The sequence below is a fragment of the Haemaphysalis longicornis genome, unplaced genomic scaffold, assembly GCF_048455015.1.
Source record: "Haemaphysalis longicornis isolate Haplotype H1 unplaced genomic scaffold, Haemaphysalis longicornis Haplotype H1 scaffold_13, whole genome shotgun sequence".
In the NCBI taxonomy this organism is placed as follows: Eukaryota; Metazoa; Arthropoda; class Arachnida; order Ixodida; family Ixodidae; genus Haemaphysalis; species Haemaphysalis longicornis.
This window is the reverse complement of record NW_027526233.1, coordinates 19,724,144-19,737,710: the sequence shown is the minus strand read 5'-3', so window position 1 is coordinate 19,737,710 and position 13,567 is coordinate 19,724,144. Positions and strand designations below refer to the sequence as shown.

General features: G+C 41.9%; 1 long non-coding RNA gene across 1 annotated transcript; it reads right to left on the bottom strand.

The window, feature by feature from the left end:
• Nucleotides 1-1,203: 1,203 nt before the first annotated feature.
• Nucleotides 1,204-7,213, bottom strand: LOC144164014 (uncharacterized). The gene is made up of 3 exons (XR_013320997.1): nt 6,994-7,213; nt 5,531-5,800; nt 1,204-2,634 (listed from the first exon to the last, which is right to left on the bottom strand). It is a non-coding gene; the product is annotated as an uncharacterized LOC144164014 (long non-coding RNA).
• Between the last annotated feature and the right edge of the window lie 6,354 nt (nt 7,214-13,567).

Here is a 13,567-nt window from a genome sequence, read left to right as displayed (position 1 = left end):
GAACTGCAAACATCACAGAACAATGCATACAAGTTCCATGGTGAAGCCCATGGTTTAAATGTAATGTCATTGTTCAGAAAACATTATTTTATCATGAGGCTAGCTTGTACATGGTGCCTTGCATTATGTCCCTGCCGGAGGATGTGGGGTCATTTGTCACTGTTGCAAATGAAAAGCCAACAGCCAGGGCCCATTATATTTGGCTAGTATTACGAGGTGCCTCACGGTAAGCATTCTACTTCGATAGACTTTTTTAGAGTTGACTAGAACTGAAATCAGCAAAAGATTCTCTACAAAACATGCACTCTATCCACAGCTTTAGGGTTTCCTAATTTCCATATTTGGGTTTCTTCTGCCTTTCTTAACATTTTTCTTTTGATAAGAAGGTGCATAACCAAAAGCAAAAAGCTTTTCTGTAAACCTTTGGTAGCTATATAATTGTTACAAAATATTTTACTCTAAATATGGCAGCTTAAACTGAGAATATTTGCATTTAAAAACATTAAAATAAGTTTAAATTGATCATAAATTTATAGCTGTTTTTACGCAAAACTGTACATGGGATATGAAGTGCACCACAAGGAGGGCTTTGGATTAGCTTTAGCAAATTTGGGACATTTAAGGTGCACTGAAATCTCTACACATGCACTTTTTCACTTTCTGTATCCACCAGGAAAATGGCTGCCAATTTAGACCACGATTCTAAATAGTAGTTGACGTGCATTTTAAAATATTCTAAACTATATAGCCACAAAATTAATTTTTACAAGTTGTAGACATTGCCCGTTACACCAGACATTGGACTACACTGTCAAGAGCTTTGACATCTACAATGACGTCTACAAAGCAAGCTTATACTGGTATAATGTTTCATACCATAATTACTGTGTGTTCAGAGCTCACGTGAAGTATGGATACTGCTGCTTCAGCAAGAACCGAATGAGCACCCTTACTGGTTCTGAAAAAAATAACAGAGGAAATGCCTTAAGCAGGATTCCGAAACGGGGTTGAAAGAAACAAGAATGAACAAGAAATTCTTTCAAAACATGTAAAGCAATGCAAACAAATATTTATTTCAACTTCATTTCTACAAAAGACCACCTCATGAAGACTGGTGATGGGGCATTGGCTCAAAAAAAAGCAGAGCGCACTTATATAAATGCTACAGGGAGCCTTCGCAGCCAAAAATTGTTTGAGCACCTAAACTAAGCACTGTTCAACAAACTCATAAAAAATGTTTGAATGCATAAAAAACCAGTGGTAAACACAGGAAACAGTTAAAACAGAATGACGGCACAAGTTTGTCCCGTCGTTCTCTTATGTGTTCTGGGTTTTCCTATGGTTTTTCATCCAGTCAAACATGTACCAGCTAGCCCACTCCAACGCCTTAGTATCATAAAAATATGGATAGTCAATCCTTACCGAAAGTTGAAAAAAAGAAAGTATAAAGTAGGTGACAAAAGTAAAACGACAGCAAATTGGTTGGCTTTTAATTTTAAATGATAATATAAAAAATAATGGCATGAATGAAAGTGAGCAGCACGCGAAGTACCTTGTTGCTAGCCCGACATTCCACTTTGAAGCAAAATCTCCGCTTTCAACACTACATAGGCTAAACATGCAATGAGGCATTCCTTTAGGCACACAAAATACACCATAATTGTTAAAAAAAGCTACGAATTAGTTGAAAAAACCTGACCACAACAAATTAGAATTAGTGATTAGATACAGTTTCAGAAATACACAGCGACATCATATAAAAATATATGGTTCCCATACAAAGATTGATCATAAGAAAAATTCAGCACTACATTTATCAGACTGGCATCAATGTGCAAAGCAGCTTAATGAAGGAAGACGGTCTTCACTAAAAACATGTTAATATTGAGAGCTCATGTGCTGCCCTGCAAGTTGGGTGTGTAAACCCACTTAACTAACCCGCTAACTAACCCGCCTGAATCATCACTTGATAGACATTGAGGAATTTTACGAATTGGTTTATTGTAGCGAGCTGTCTAGTTTATTTCCCTATTTTTCTTGGCATTTCGTGTCTAATTCTAAATTTGGTGACTAGATAGCTTTTACTATGGTCATGCACTGGTGACAACGAATATTTGATTTTACTTTAAAAAATTTCAGTTTTGTTTTATTGCTCACCAGCCAACGATCTGAAATATCAGAGGCGCTTAAAACGTATGTTGGCATTTCCTTCCTGCACTGTAGTACAACTAATCATGACTTTTACCATAATTTGTTCACAAATCGTAATACTATTTGGAAAGTATTCAGCCGAATGAAAATGTCATATCAGAAGCATGCACAATCAACAAGGCCTCAATGACTCTCACGACGTGGTCCACTTGTTTCTGTCACAAAGAACCTGAGTGCAGACACATTCCACCGAAGACGAAGGTAACATGCCCTCTTGGGTGATGAATATTTAAAAAGCCTTACGAGTAAATTTGCTGCTGAGCATGTGAAATTGTGGTATTAAAACAAAAGATCCCTCTGCGGCATCTTTCACTTGGAGGAGCGCTTGGCCACAAACTTTGAGAAGCGGGAAAATGCTCCATGAGCCACTCCAGCCAGCAGAAACGATGCAGGACACAAGTTGGTAGGCGGACCGTTGGCATCCTGCGATTGTGAAGATATTTCTGTTTAGTAGATGCTCTTCTTTTTGTACCACTGTTTATTTCACCTTTAACAATAGCTGAACTCCTTAACGTTCGCATATTAAAATGCTGCAATGCGGAACAGTAAGCAGGGTTATCTCAATTTTGCTTTTCTACGAATTAACACAATGTAGGTAATCTGCACACAACTACAATCAAAATACAATTTTCACCTACTTCACTGCTAACATCAGCGTTTGACTGCTCAAGCACAAATACACATCAGACATGTGAGCAATCTGCTAAACTTATCCCCACAAACTTAACAATCAGGCATCAGAAATCGGCAAGGAAGGAGGTGTCACGTTTAAATGGCACTTTTTTTGTTCAAAACATAAACAACACCTGGAAGCTTGAAGCGTGAGAGGGGGTCTTTCACGCTGACAATGTCAGAACATAGATTGTTAGTGGGCACGTGCACGAATGTGTTTCTTGAAAATGCGTGCGAAAGCTTGATTGATGTGTAGTACGAGAATTGCAGCACGTTTTGACACAGGCCTTGTGGACGCTTCTGCCTGCTAATGTCAATGTGGATTCCTGCTAGTCGCCCTCTTCGCTTCTTTCTGAATATAATGCTTTAGGCATTATATTCAGGACAAGGACTGCATCAAAACGTGCAGCAATTACCTACGTCCCACACATCGGTGAAACTCTCGCACACATTTTCAAGAAACGCAGTGCATACATCGTGCATGTGCCCACTAGCAAGCTGCGTTCTGACATTGTCAGCGTGAAAGACCCCCTCTCACGCTCCAAGCTTCCGGGTATTGTGTATTAGATTCCATGCGCTGAATGCAAATCAGTGTACATTGACGAAACCGGCAATCTGCACAGAAGATTAACGCAGCACTGGAACGAAGTGAACAAGGGCCATGCAAAAACAAATCCACTGGCAGAGCACTGTGAGAGGACGGGACACGTGGTCGACTGGAACAAGACAGAATTACTGACAACTGAGTGCAATCTATCTTCTCGATTACTGCTCGAGTCCCTCATCTTTCAGATGACGCCCAACATTATCAACATAATGGATGGCAATCTGCACCATATCTATGCAAACTCATTGCGCCGCGTAATGCCCAATATATAGCTTCGTTTTCCACGACACATCCTCACCGTGAACAAGCACCAAACCGTTAAATGGCTTTCTTGACTTGGTCAGTGACCTACATTTCATCATTGCAATATTGCTTTTACCTCATTCCGTCAAACACTGGACTACACTACATGATCCATTGCCGTTCTTAACCTGCACCAGAGTATATAACCTTTCACTACTGCTATAAGATAGACCCATAAACGCACTTCAATATGGCCTTTATATTTACCCCTTGGAAACATTCTGTATAATTTCACCTTTATGTTGCATCTGCTACAGCAGCTGGTAATATATCAAAAACATGAAAAAAAAAACTGTGGTTTAACACGCCAAAGCTACAGTTGGGATATGGGGAGCACTGTAGGGGAAGGCTTCGCATGAATTTTGACCACCTGGGTATTTTTGTGCGCAACGAAATCTAAAAACACGGGCGTCTTTACGTGTTGCCTCCATCTGAAGAGCGGCCACACCAAGCGGTATCTAACCAACATTCACCTCCAGAGCACACCACCCTAGCCACTGCAGTGGGTTAAACCCGTTTCCCTCGTAACAATATGAAATAAAGCGAGTTTCGGAGTGCAAATGAAAATATTAATCACACGTCTTATTTTCCCAATCGATCTACCTTTTGAAATTCACCATGCAATCCCCCCTACCCTACCGGCCTACCAAAACACCTTTGTCTCAAGAGGTAATCAGGCTTTTGTTAATGAAGTAAGTATTTACAATTCGAGACTTGCCACCGTTAAAGTCATGCACTTTGTTTTAGAGATAGGTGACATTAGCCATTTGCAGCACCAGGAGTTCATTGTGTTAAGATCAGATTGAAAGCATCGACGGTAGTAGTTGAAAGAAATTGAGTGATAAATTACAACATCATCTGCAAATAGACCTACATGGGAGGATATGCAACATGGAAGATAGCCAGGACCAAGCAACCTGCCTGGGGGGACAACAAAGTGGCACGAGCAAAAGAAGTATATAGTTATTAGAAGTAAACTGCATTTGAGAAGAATGAAAATCTTTCACTCAAGTAAGGACATTAGGGTGAAGTTTGAGAAGTAGTCTGTGGTGTGCAATACGATTGAATGCTTTAGAAAAATCGAGAAAAACTACCGCAGTTTGTAAGCCTGCGTCAATAGATCAATGTAGATCGTGAACAAATCCTGAAAGTTGTGTTTCTCAAGTAACCCTTGTGAAAACCGTGGTGATATTCGAATGTGATATTGTGATTTTATAAATAATTAGCGACCTGGGAGTGGATGAAATGTTTCCCGACCTTGCATATGGTGCTTGTTAGGGAAATTTAATGGTGAAGTACCGTCTCCTGATTTAAAGATTGGTGCTACCTCGACTATCTTCCTGACTATCTTCGTATTGAGAATAGTGCCTGTCATGAGAGACTGCGAAAAAAGCGCTGCCGGAATTCTACAGACTGCGGGATGTACTTTTCGGTATAGTATGATTAATACCAGTATGATCTGAAGTAGACCAGTTTGTATTGCAAGTTCAAAACCATATCGAAAGATCCTAAATGTTTGCTTGGCTTGATTACACACGAATACTTGCTTCAAAGTCAATTCAATTTCTCTTCTTGCCCTTTAGTCATCGGCCCCAGATTCTCTTCAATATCTCTGCTAAGCAATGACACGCTCCAAACGCACAGCACTGCTTCATGAAAATGTTTCAAATAATCAGAGGCCACAGCACTGCTAGCAGGTATACATCATGGCAGGTTCCACAACATGCAATAACTAACCTGAAAGTACATAATCGGTGGGTGCACCGATATGGCAGCAGTGCCTGGACCGATGTGTCGAGCAAATGCGCTGACTTCTGAACGGGCGGTCCAAGCGGCCAGGTGATGGATGAATGGCCATTCCTGGCGGCAAAGCGTACGGAGCACGAACGAAAGGCCAGGCAGTACTTGGGTACAGCAGGTGCAGTGTCGGTTGGCGAAGGGAGGCCCTGGCAAAGCCTTTGAAACTGGACTGGAAGGCAGCTGACCCAGGACAGCCAGCAGCAGCACCTGCAGGTGCATAATCTGTGAGTGTGCTGACACTTGCTGAAATACAAGAAGAGCACACACAAAGCACAAATGCTTACATCAAGTAGATTTTTAATCGTTTAAAGACACTAACCTCCAAGACACTAATAAGAACATTCCCAGAACACCCCAAGTGAAATTTAGGTCACAGTAAGAATGTATTAGACCCGCAGGTACTGTGAGTGGGGTATGCATGATATATGCAAAGCTCACTGCTGAGCTAATTTGCAGGGAACGCATGCTAGCAGCTCATCTGTATCCCTTGCTTTCCAATCGGAACTGGTGCGTGATAGTTGAGGCTCCTCCATTTCAATGTCTGACTTGTATCTGCACGTTCAATTCTACAATATAAATCGAGTGAGTGAGTGCCTACAGCTTTCTTGTTAATCTCTGTATGGCCTGCGGTTTTGCGAAAATGAGAAGTTGCGAATTCGCCAATTTTCTGCACTAATTTAAACAATACATTTGCCTCTGATATCAAGCCCCAGACTTCCCGAGAGTTACTCTGACGGAATCGGCAGACGTTTCGTAGGCATTGTCAAATCTCCCCCACTACCCCGAGACTATGCTAACTCCCTGCGAGGCCACATGCGCGCATTTCACCTTCAATTTGCAGGTATGTGAATTTTTCGCGGCCCGAAGACCGCGAGGCGTACGGTCGCCGGTCTCGCGAGCGCAATAGCTGCGAAGCGCACTGCACGGAATTCGTGTAGGGGAGGGGGGGGGGATTTCAACCCACCTACGAGACGCCAGCCAAGGAATAAAGTGTACGTTTTTTCACATGCACTTCAAGGGAACCTCCTGTTCATGTTATTTCTTGTTATACCGCGGGTATTCACGAGGGAGGACTAATCACAGCGTTGTGCCACTCACGCGAAATTGCGACTGCGATCTGCAACCGCAAAGGCACTGTTTGAGAGACACATAAACAAACGCCCTTGCGTGATGTGAAATTATTAGCAGCCGTGTACCACAGCGCGAGCATCGTAGCCAAGGTCTACCTTCAGCGTAAATTGATGCTGACATCTGCGGAAACGGTGGACTGGGCGCCACACAAGTATACTAACTCACGTAGGCTCTCAGAGCAAACGAGATGGGGGTCTAGCGAATTACTGACCCATAAACACCAGAACTCGTTCCAACCAAATACAGAATAATAAAAAATGCGTACTTACCCGAGCAAAAACGATGTTTCCAACGTACAATTCTCCTTCACTGTCGTCTTCATCTCCGGGACACGCTTTGTTCAGATGCAATGTGATCCACTTTTGACGCGCAGTATTTTATGCGGCGATGATCGTTCTTCCGGGGTCCCCATGTTCAACACACGCGTAGGTTGGAAGGGTAGACATCACCCATAAAGCTTTTATAACTAAGATTTAAGCTTGAAATAGATAAAACTGATCGAAGTACGCCAGCGACCACTCGGCACAAAACGCCATGAAAAAACACACAAAAAGTGAGAGATAGTTGCCAGACTCCAAATGCAGCACCTCTATGTTTGGCGAAAATCGTGTTAGTATTGTAATATTGGTAATTATCTTTATGCTTTCAAAGTCTGAAATGTGTTTATAACTTAAATTTAAGGTTTTTAAACGCAAAAGGGACTACATATAAAGTAACTGACATATATACTGATACTGTCAAAGGTTTATACGTTTGTTTTGGTTTTGTTTTCACGGCGGGCTTCTGAAGAGAGAAGGGGCGAGAAGACGAGCTACTTTTCGTTTAGGAAGAGGGTGGTAAATGTCGGCGTGATAGAAAGCAAGGAACAGGCACTTACCCTGGTCCTAAAAAAAAGAGCTAATAAAACCCTCACATAAAAAAAAGCTAGGTTCTACGAGGATTCGAACCAGTGACCCACAAAACAGTAAACGGACTCGTTAGCATTCAGCTATCTCGGCGGGCGGTATGAGGACGCCTAAAACTACTCCATACTTACGTAAGTTGTCAACGAATATTCTTACCTGTGTTTAGTTTATGCGGCATTTTTGAAATTCTGGTTGTCCTAACGCTTGTTTCTCACGCACCGGTCTTGCAGACGAGGCCGCATTGCTAGCGCTCCAAGCGATTGAGCCAAAGCTCCCTTATTTGACTCACGAAAAGCTATCGCAGTCAACCCGACCTTTCCTGCGCAAGCCACGGTAGCCACGAAAGAAATGGAATGTGCCGTTAGAATTATGGCGTTGATAACGCTTGTTTGTCCGGCACCGTTTTGCAGACAAGCAACGTCGCGCTAATACTACAAGCGATGTCACTCCTGGCATGTCAGGCGCATCAAACCCGTCGTGTACAACGACTGTAACAGTGCGAAAACCTCTGAGTTTGTAACAAGTGGGGATTATTAGAAAGTGACCGAAGCATGAGGTGGCGGCGACGTAATAGGTACAGCAAACAGGTAGGCAGAACGGCAGCGACGAGCGAAAATGATTTTACACGACCGCCCCCGTCGGCCTGCGCAAAAAAGGACGATAGAACCCCTGCATACACGCCCTCGAAGAAAGCTGTACAGCATTTTCAGTTTGTTGTGGACGAAGAGCAACCGAGGCTGCAGCCACAAACGATTGTGCTTGCCGTGGTATGAGCCAAAGCATATCTTCACATCGTTATGTTATCGTCCGTCTGACAGTTACTTATTGAATGGAAAATTCAGAACACAAACGTTGACGTCTAGCGTCTATGCCCGACATAGACGCTGCAATTTAGGCCCTAAAAACCACCTTCAGGGCGTCTCTCGGTTCTGTCTGATGGCGCGCTCGCGCCGCTGATTACGAACAAGGCGTCTGTTGGCGTTCACTGATTGTGTTGGCGAGCCGGTAAACGCCATCACGGTTAAACTCCCTGTTGGAAGACTACGCTGTTGGGACGATAGAGTGCCGACAGAGCTTCTTATTGGCCCCACAAACGCCATCAAGGTTAAACTCCCTGTTGGAAGACTAGGCTATTGGAACGATAGTGTGCCGACAGAACTTCGTATTGGCCCCACAGGCATGCTGTGAGCCCAACAAGAAAGTCTTGTTGGACTTTTTGCCCGGGGCATAATAATACGGGAACAAATTCTTAGGTAAATTCGATTTCGTTGAGGACACCGATGCCTCGCGTAGAAGTTTTATTTATAGGACTACAAGAGGCATTTTGTAGCCTTCCCTTCCCGTGCACCCAGACATCGAAACGAACCTTGTGATACACTCGAAGAAGTAGATTAGTGCAGAGTGGAATTTAAACATTCAGCACGTTTTGTTCAATTTACGAACAGCAATTTTAGAGCATTTCCCCTGGTCTATGGGGAGAGTTCATATTTAAACCTCTCAACGGGAGGTGAAATCATTAGCGCACCCAGGGTTTTTGTCTAAGGGGGGTTTGAAATTTTCACAATATAAAATATAATATATATAATTGTAAAAGAACAAATATAAACACAAATGTAAGTAATACAAAAAAATAAAAATAAATAACCACAAAGAATAAAATATATAAAACTATAAAGAGCAGCAGAGTTTTTATTCATTCTTACGCGAAACAATTACGCAATAAATCAGCAGCCATAAGCTATACAATTCGCCTGCAGAAGAAATATAATAACGGATGCCCCTTCACATAAAAATAGAAGATACGCGAAGCCTTTAGCTATTGCCCGAAGCCCCGGACCCAAGGTTAAAAGTACAATTTGAAGGAAGGGATGACGGGAGATGAGGTTGCGGAGGAAATACAAATAATGCCTTCTTCACTGGTGAAGTCAAGCCAAGAGTAATGCACGAAATCTGTTCGTATAGGCTGGCACAATTTGCACTGAACAGTCCAATTAACACATATTTCTGAAAGCCTATTCAACAAAACATCATTGTTATTTGTGATCACAGGTTCACAGGTTTTCGTAACTGCACATGAAGCGTTGATGTCTTCCTCACTATAATGTTACAAACTCAGGCGATATATATATATATATAAAGGAAAACCGAACCTTTTTTATTCAACAGGAGAGGGAGGGCTCGTACAGTGCTGAGTATTGAAGGAAAAACAGTTGTTTAAGCTTTCAAATGAAATAAAAAAACTTCGATCTGATCTTGTTAGATTTGATTTGAGGACAGAAGGCAAGCTCGACAATACTGAGTCCCAACCTATGGGAAATTTCAGTGTCTTTTTTTCTAGAAGGCGACGAATGATTCAAATCTCGTGATGGAAATCCCGCACAGAAGTTTAGAAAGTGGTATAATCTGGCCCTACAAAAATTGTGCGACTATTTGCGGTTTAGCGTGGGCTATGAGGCGTGCCGTAGGGGGGAGGGGGGCTACGGAATCATTTAAAACCCCCAGGGATTCTTAAGCATTCAGAAATTTCCCCTCCAGGGACACTTTTTGTGTCATTAAATTTTTTTCTCTTTATTTTTCTTAAAGTACTTCAAGTTATACGCAAGTTGGTCCGCACTGTCTTAAAAGCAGAATCCTAAAAGCTCGTGCTCTAGTTTTATTTTTTAATCCCGGTCATACAATATTCTTTTTCGAGATTTAACTGCGAATGTTCAACAATAAGAGCTTCCGCTACTACACACTGCACTCGGTGAACTTCGGTTTCGGTTTGGTGGGAGAGGCGTGCGGAGGGGATTGGGTCGACGGACATCTGGGGGGGGGGGGTTACAACCCCCAAAACACCCCCCGTGGGTGCGCCACTGGGTGAAATATTGCGATGTGCGGTTTAAACATTCAGCCTGTTTTTGTGCAATTTTGCATGCTTGCATTCACACACCGTTCTTTTAGGCACCCTAACGATAGGGTGCCGTGGTAACACCCCAATCGAGAAGAAATACTTTTTAGCACCCCTTTATCGGTCGTAGCACCCTTTCAAACTGTTGATTACACCCCTGAACTTTGGCACCCTCGATGTGGGGTGCCCGAGCAATATTTGGGTGCTTGAAAGGTGCAAAAAGGGTGCAAAATGTTCAGTACACCCTTCTAGCACATTAAAGGGTGTAAAAATGTTAAGATTTGCACCCCTTAATTTGTGGCACCCTCATGATTGGGTGCCGGAGCAATGTTTTGGTCCCTAAAAGGTGCAAAAAGGGTGCAAAATGTTCAGTGCACCCTTTGAGCACCTCAAAGGGTGTTAAAAAGTTTAGTGTGAAATTTCCAAAGCAAACTATTTTACAAGTACGCTGCCCAACTTATTGAAAACGGCTCCCCAGAAGTTCTGGAACTACTATCAATCACAAAAACCGTAATACGCACGCGGCCCCTGGAAGAAAGCAAAGAAAGAAAACTCGCTAAATAACTATTTTCAATCTGTTTTCACGACTGATGACGGAAATGTGCCTGATGTTGACATTTGCAAACGCCGACATATAGAACCACTTGTTGTGACACAGTCCGGAGTGCTTCATTTGTTGTTAAAATTAGATACTAAAAAGGGTGCCGGTCCGGACAACTTGCCGAACGAATTTCTTGGGAGATAAGCTGAATGGGTAGCCAAATACTAGTGTATACTTTTCAATAAGTCCCTATCAACCTGTGCCCTCCCCAAGAATGGAAAATCGCCAAGGTAGCCCCTGTTCATAAATCTGATAGCGAAGCTGACCCATCAAACTTACGACCCATCTCACTAACCAGCACAACCCGCAATCTACTGGAACACATAATTCTCAAACATGTAACATTGTACCTTGACCAGAATGACATCTTATCGCCAGTACAACACGGTTTTCGCAAAGGGCTATCCACAGTTACCCAACTGGTTGGACTAATTCCCGACATCTCCCTCAATTTACGACATTCGCGACATCTCCCTCCCGATATAATTCTATTGGATTTCTGAAAGCCTTTTGATTGGGTGCACAAAAAAAATTGTAAAAAAATTTGAACCAACAACAGGCATAGGTCCACTTACTGAGTGGATAGACAATTATCAGGGTAACCGAACTCAGTACGTGCAAGTCAATCGCGAAAGTTCTACCACAGCCAATGTTACGTCAGGTGTCCCACAGGGCAGTGTTTTGGCGCCCATTTTATTCCTGATCTTCATTATGATATACCTGCTGGCATTGGTGTTAATTTGAGGCTTTTCGCCGATGACTGTATGCTTTACCAAGAAAGTAACGCCCCAGAAGATCATGTAAAATTTAACAATGCCTTGCAGTACATATCCAGCTGCTGTGCTCTCTGGAAAATGACCCTGAATGTTAACAAATCTGCTCTCCTGAGGATAACCAGAAAACAGCATGTATCTGAATTCGTTTACGCTATAAATAACTCTCCAATTCCGGTAGCGACTGAACACAAATACCTAGGTTTAACTTTAACACAAGATTTTAGATGGGATATGACATTAGCCATGTCATATCAGCTGCATTAAAACGACTGTTTTTCCTTCGTAGAAGTACCGGTTCTGCGCCACATAAAACGAAAATTCTCGCCTACAAAGCATTCTTCAGACCCGTCTTAGAATATGCAAACGTGGCGTGGTTTCCCTTTACAAACAATCTCATAAATGCCCTAGAACGAATACAATGAAAAACGATAAGATATGTTTATAACAAGTACAGAATAATAGACTCACCAACACAACTTTAAAAAAAGCAGGTCTCTTAAGAATAAAAAACCGCGCTAAACTTGCACGTCAGGAATTCCTGTATCAATTAGTTCACGAACAGCTAAACATAGACAGTTCAAAGTTCATGTCATAGGCAGAAAATAGGCCAACACGACAAAACCATTTACAGACACTGAATGAATATTAGTACCGTACTGACTATCTTAAATATTCTTTTTTTTTTCAACTAGCAATTAGTGAGTGGAACAATTTGCCAATCAGTATAACAAATAGCCATTCATTGGAAACTTTTTTTATCCCTCCTTGAACGTTACTTATTTCCTTTGAAATGGCAAACTGAGTTTTTTGTGCGCTGTTTGAAGTGCTCACTATTCTTTTCTCAGTACTAGTTGGTATTGATGTCCTACGGTATTGATGTATTTTTAATTGCAGCGATATAGTCATAAACTCTATTGATGTCGGTTTTGTCTCACTGGTGTTGCAATATTTCAGTGAGTACCCTTTGTATAAATCTTGCACTTTCACAATGTATGTGCCCTTGCTGCAATATTCCGTAATTGGGATTGGCAGTATGTGTAAACAAATAAATGAATAAATTAACTTTGCAAAGATACCTGTCTGGTTAGTCGCAATATAGAAGCTCTTAGTCGGCGCTGAGTATTCCACAGAACCTCTCGTTCCAAACAACATTCAAATAAACTGTGCTAGAGCAGCTCGAGGGCCTTAAACCAAACGGAAATTATAATGGTAGCCTTTCAAAATATTGGCCCGACCAGCAGAAAGATTAAGTGGCGATGTTTGAAGAACTGCTGTTTTATTGCTAAGATCGCAAACGAAGCAATTTTAATCTTCTTATTTATAGAATAGAAGAAAACCTCCCGCTCAATTGTGAAATTGAAGGTACGGCAAAGCAAAAGGCTCCCACTAAAGAATTCGACTGCAATCGATCAACAACGCATAATCGATCAATTGTTCGTGTAGTTTCGTGTAGCAGGACACTTTACGGTTATTTTTTTAATTCTTTTTTTTTCAAGTTTCGGCTGGAATAACATGTTCTGAATATGAGTTTTTAAAGTACGTTTGGATACATGACTCCAGAGTTTCTCTGAATATGTTAAAGTTGCCACTGCGCAGTTCCGGCTATGACTTTGGGCTCTTGTACAAAAAGCCGGTGTTTGAAGACTGAAACACAATACCCATACAAATAAA